Below are 6,547 nucleotides of genomic sequence, written 5' to 3'. Positions count from 1 at the left end.
GTGTCTAAATTCTGGAGGGCTCTCTGTAAACAACTCAAGATTAAATTAAATTTTTCTTCTGCATATCATCCCCAGTCCAATGGACAAGTAGAAAGAATTAACCAGATCTTGGGTGATTATTTGCGACATTTTGTTTCCTCCCGCCAGGATGACTGGGCAGATCTCCTTCCATGGGCCGAATTCTCGTATAACTTCAGGGTCTCTGAATCTTCCTCCAAATCCCCATTTTTCGTGGTGTACGGCCGTCACCCTCTTCCCCCCCTCCCTACCCCCTTGCCCTCTGGTCTGCCCGCTGTGGATGAAATTTCTCGTGACCTTTCCATTATATGGAGAGAGACCCAAAATTCTCTCTTACAGGCTTCTTCACGCATGAAGAGGTTCGCGGATAAGAAAAGAAGAGCTCCTCCCGTTTTTTCCCCTGGAGACAAGGTATGGCTCTCCGCTAAATATGTCCGCTTCCGTGTCCCTAGCTACAAATTGGGACCACGCTATCTTGGTCCTTTCAAAATTTTGTGTCAAATTAATCCTGTCTCTTACAAACTTCTTCTTCCTCCTTCTCTTCGTATCCCTAATGCCTTTCACGTCTCTCTTCTTAAACCACTCATCCTCAACCGTTTTTCTCCCAAATCTGTTCCTCCCACTCCTGTTTCCGGCTCCTCGGACATCTTCTCTGTCAAAGAGATCTTAGCCTCTAAAAAGGTCAGAGGGAAAACTTTTTTTTTAGTGGACTGGGAGGGTTGTGGTCCTGAAGAGAGATCCTGGGAACCTGAGGACAACATCCTAGACAAAAGTCTGCTCCTCAGGTTCTCAGGCTCTAAGAAGAGGGGGAGACCCAAGGGGGGGGGTACTGTTACGCCGAGCGCTCCGGGTCCCCGCTCCTCCCCGGAGCGCTCGCTTCACTCTCCCCGCTGCAGCGCTCCGGTCACATCCTCTGACCCGGGGCGCTGCGATTCCGCTGCCAGCCGGGATGCGATTCGCGATGCGGGTAGCGCCCGCTCGCGATGCGCACCCCGGCTCCCGTACCTGACTCGCTCTCCGTCTGTTCTGTCCCGGCGCGCGCGGCCCCGCTCCCTAGGGCGCGCGCGCGCCGGGTCTCTGCGATTTAAAGGGCCACTGCGCCGCTGATTGGCGCAGTGGTTCCAATTAGTGTGTTCACCTGTGCACTTCCCTATATCACCTCACTTCCCCTGCACTCCCTTGCCGGATCTTGTTGCCATTGTGCCAGTGAAAGCGTTCCTTGTGTGTTCCTAGCCTGTGTTCCAGACCTTCTGCCGTTGCCCCTGACTACGATCCTTGCTGCCTGCCCCGACCTTCTGCTACGTCCGACCTTGCTTCTGCCTACTCCCTTGTACCGCGCCTATCTTCAGCAGCCAGAGAGGTGAGCCGTTGCTAGTGGATACGACCTGGTCACTACCGCCGCAGCAAGACCATCCCGCTTTGCGGCGGGCTCTGGTGAAAACCAGTAGTGGCTTAGAACCGGTCCACTAGCACGGTCCACGCCTATCCCTCTCTGGCACAGAGGATCCACTACCTGCCAGCCGGCATCGTGACACCAGCACTTATCAGTAAGAGCGGCTGCACATCGTGCAAACATCACGCCGCCTCGGCTGGAGTACATCTAACTACCATCCATCTGTCCCATCAGCGGTGCGGTGAGTGGCACAACAGTGCCAAAACATTACATTTCTATCTACAGGTATTGCCAGTATGGAGTGGACCAACCGGTGTCAATAAACTGGTGCCACTATTACCTATTTAAATTGCCAATATAAACGGCTCATACAAACCGGAACAGATATGATACTTATATTGTAGGACTTTCTACTCATCTCTCTAGGATAAATTGCACTATTTCTCTCCAGGACATTTGCAGATTCCTTTTCATAGGAAGAACTCCATTTATAAGACTGCTATTATTCCTAGGACATTGTTTTCCTTCCTTACAGGATATACATTGTATTTCTTTACAGGTGATACTCTCGTGACACACTATCACTATATAGGACTTGAAACCAAGAAGTGTGTCAACATATGTTACAATTGATTTAGGTGTTCTAGCAGTAGTTATATTTATGGGAATACCGCTCTGTAGTGTCATGCTGATTTGTTCTTATATATTGGAATTTTAATATCATACTGCGCTACCGTAGGGCCCTGTGGGAAACGCTTTATTTTTATAAGATTGTTATAAATTTATTTTTAATATGTTCTATTGTGGAATAAATACATACATACTAAACTGTCTTTTTCCTTTGGGTACCACAGACACCCATCCAGATACTATATTTTTTATATAGGGGTGTGCTGAGGACTGAATCCATATTATTTATTTATTTACAAATCTGTTTAACTTTCTGGCACCAGTTGATTAAAAAAATAATATTTTTTTTTACACCGGAGTACCCTTTTAAATTATATATATATATATATTCATGTATATTTGTGGTAGCTTGGGGGGTGTAGGGTATATGGGGGTGTAGCTGTGCAGTTACTAAAGGGTGCTTGCTTAACCCTTTCTATTCCTGACGCCAGGGTGAGGGCTATTCTCTGTATACTTGTCCTACCGCCACCCTTCCCAAGAGCAATAGGGAGATAGGGAATAATTGATTGTCCACAACCGGAGATTTGCAGAAACTAGTCGGAACTTTTACTGAAGATTGTATGCAATAATGAACAGGAACAGTCCATATAACAAAGTCTATTAAAGCTTGACAAGTGGTTGGGACCTCGTGAGTCTTTTGAGCTTAAGAAGGTAATTGTTGAGGTGATCCACTGGATTTAGGGGTTTAGATTCGGTCCATTAATCACGCTAGCTTTAGCGGGGATTGAGATTTTAACTCACAGTTTAGTTTAGGCTGAGGCTGGCAGGTTTCTGGCCTAGCTTGTCTTTGTAAGTTGCGCAGATCCATCCTAATAGTCCGGCATCCACGAGAGCAGCAACCCAAGAAAGCGATCATTGGCTACAGCTCCCTTATATGGGCAGGGGCTGGACTAAAGCTCACTGGTCCATAACAACTGTCAATCTTCTGCACAGAGAATTATGGGTAACATGTGACCCAAGGACCTCCAAAGATTCTCCAACATACCATAGAGGAATTAACATAGTCACATAACCCAAGGTCCTGCGACGCTACCAAGGTAAGCATACTAATATACATTATGTTAAATATATACATTTAAACATTTCAAAAGAGGCGACTAGGGGCTGTTCCACCTGGGGGACCCTACCTGAACGTAGTGACTCTGACTTTGGGGACCACCATACAAGGTACGGTATGCATTACGGTACCGGGACACCACATATTTTTTAAACATTAAATGCTTTATATTGGTTCTACAGCAGTGGTCTCAAACTGTGGCTCTCCAGATGTTGCCAAACTTCAACTCCCAGCATGCTGGGAGTTGAAGTTTTGCAGCATCTGGAGGGCCACAATTTGAGACAGCTGTTCTACAGTTTTAGTTTTAACGGATATGACTGCATGTCAGGTGATCATGGCGGCAAGCTGCTGGCCACGGCAATGTTGTTACCATGGAAGAACAGTTATTATGGTAGACAGAATTTGTGATGTCAACTCCATAGAATACAGAAAAGGTGATTTAGGAAAAGTGAAGACTCTGATGGTGGTTATGTGAGGGTTGCAGCATCATTGTGTGTCATTGAGATTGCTGTTGCTGTGGAATTATGAAAGGATTAAGTGTCCTGTACAGTATGTATCCCAGGTTTTTCCTGAGTCAGAGTAGTCATAGCCAGTTGTCCTGACGGTGGGTCAACCATGATTGTAACACATCTCTAGTCTATGTAACCAACATACTTTTTGTATCTGCTTATTTCACATCTGGATTTGCCAAGTACTAATACAAAATATCGGCCCAAAAACTGCTGTGAGAATGAATTAAAAAGGTATAATTTTCCAAAATTGTGCTTCATACAAATAAATACGGCTAATAAGCAATGTATACAAGTTAATATTCTGAGCCCAATCCCCTGCTGTGCCTCCCTTTCTGCATGTCCGCAGTCACAGGTAAACTTCTCTAGGTCAACCTATACAATATGTATAAAAGGCATCATATATTCCATAAAGTGGTTGGCTGAAAAACCTAATATACAGTGGTCCCTCAACATACGATGGTAATTCGTTCCAAATGAACTATCGTTAGTTGAAACCATTGTATGTTGAGGGATCCGTGCAATGGAAAGAATAGGAAGTTATACTCACCTGTCCCTGCCTCTCCGCACCATCACTGCTGCCCTAGGTGTCGCCCTCCATTGCCATCGCCGGGGTGTCCCCGCCGCTCCGGACCGTCTCTGCTGCCCGGGATCATCGCTCTTCATCGCTGTCATCACGTCGCTGCTCACGACACTCCTATTGGAAGACGGGACGGCGTGCGCAGCGACGTGATGACGACGAAGGAGAACAACGGCCATGCAGCGGAGCCCGAAGAGGACGGTCCGGAACATTGGGGACAGGTGAGTGACCATCACTGGACCACACGGGGCACCTTAAACAGCTATCCGGCGGCAGCTGAAGCAGTCTGCGCTGCCGTTTATGTGATGGCCCCGACATACAAAAGCATCGTATTTTAATGCTGCCTTCAACATGCGATGGCCTCTGAGAGTGATCGTATATTGAAATGATCGTATGTCGGGGACATCGCAGGTCGGGGGGGTCACTGTATATGTCATGTCATTTCAGAGGATTTATGTAGGTTAACTGGATTTTGAACAGTCCTATGCTAACATATTATACCACCTCTAAACAAAAAAGTTTTAATTTGCAACTTTTTATAAATGTGTATAAACAGTTTTAACCTGTTCCCAACTCTCCAAATTTTCCAGAATTTTCGGCTTAAATCGTACCCGTCAGATACAACAATTTATTTTTTTATTTTTATATATCACTCAGTACCTAATCCTGACCATGTGCATCTAATTTTTATGTGTCTAGCACCTTTATTTAATTTTTTATTACACTTTTAATTTAGCTCACTAGTCTGAATTCCTCTCAAATGGAGGGGGCGTGGCCTCACTGTGCAGGTCTCCGCCCCTCCCTCAGTATGCTGTCTGCTCATATCTCCCCTAGCATTAGCAAAACTACAACTCCCAGCTTGTCCTCACTGACAGTAGCGGGACTCAAGCTGACAGTGGGAGGATTTTTCCTCCAGATGTGAGCCCTGCACTCACAGCTGTCAATCAAGGAAGTGTGTCCATGACATGGTGATGGTGCATGGACAAAGCAGGACTAGTATGTGTCCAAGCAGGCAGGTGGGGCAGTTGTTTGACTGGCTTTTTCAGTATGAAATACTGAAAATTTTCTAATGAAAGCAATTGCAAAACCTATTGGTTATACATGCTTTACAACATATCAAAAGTTTTTGTATCTGACAGTGCCCATTTAAGGTTTTCCCCCCCCCCCCTTGCCTTCTAAGACATATATATATATATATATATATATATATATATATATATTTATTTTTTTGCAGGACAAGCTGTACTTTTTATTGCCACACTTTATAAAAGGGGTTAAAGCACAACTGTCATCAATATTTACCCCCTAAAGCTATACACAGCATGTAAAAGCTGTGCAGCACAGTAATGCAGGCATACCATTTATTGTCTAATCATAGGCTTTATGATTGTAAAAACTGCTTTTAGCCAGAGTCATGCACAGTTGGAGAGGCATGGTGGGGGTCCGCAATGTCAAGCCTCTCTTGAACAAGGTTACAGCATCTCGGGCCCTGTGTGAGCGACATACAGCTCCTCTGCACATGCGCCAACTGCGAAAAATGATGGCGCTCAGCAGGGAGTGAGCAAGCTCTCGGCCTCTATTGGTCAGAGACCATGTGCAGAGGAGCTGTATGTTGCTCACACAGGGCCCAAGATGCTGTAACATTGTTCAAGAGAGGCGTGAGATCGCGGACCCCCCGCCACGCCTCTCCGACTGTGCATGACTCTGGATAAAAGCATTTTTTACAATAATAAAGCCAACAATTAGACAATAAAAGGTATGCCTGCATTACTGTACTACACAGCTTTTACATGCTATGAACCGCTTCAGGTGGTAAATATTGATGACAGATGAGATTTTCCTATGTGTATGGTGCAATTTCAATCCTTTGTAGTAACAGCTCCTGGAAAATCATTCTTTTAATCCTGAAGTTTTGCTCCTATAGTTCAAACGATTTCCATTGGGGGGATAGCAGGAATCAGCCCCGACTGGTGGAGTAGACCGCCTAGTCTCAGAAACGCGTCGGAAGGATTTTTGGACCATACATACGACTTGTATTTAAGTCACTACCCACGCTAATTCCATCTAGCTAACCTTGCAGCGGGGTGCACGGCATTAGACACGCCACCGGCCAGGGCTGACTCCTGCTATCCCCCAAAAGGACATTGAACTATAGGAGCAAAACTTCAGGATTAAAAGACTGATTTTCCAGGAGCCGTTACTACAAAGGATTGATATTGCACCATATTAAATTAAGGACACTCCAGCACTTCCAGCTTCATAAGGTATATACTAATCTTTTTAGATTATTCCAATTTTTA

The sequence above is a fragment of the Hyla sarda genome, chromosome 6 (genome assembly GCF_029499605.1).
Source record: "Hyla sarda isolate aHylSar1 chromosome 6, aHylSar1.hap1, whole genome shotgun sequence".
Classification (NCBI taxonomy): Eukaryota; Metazoa; Chordata; class Amphibia; order Anura; family Hylidae; genus Hyla; species Hyla sarda.
The sequence above is the reverse complement of the archived record's forward strand: the minus strand, read 5'-3'. Positions refer to the sequence as shown.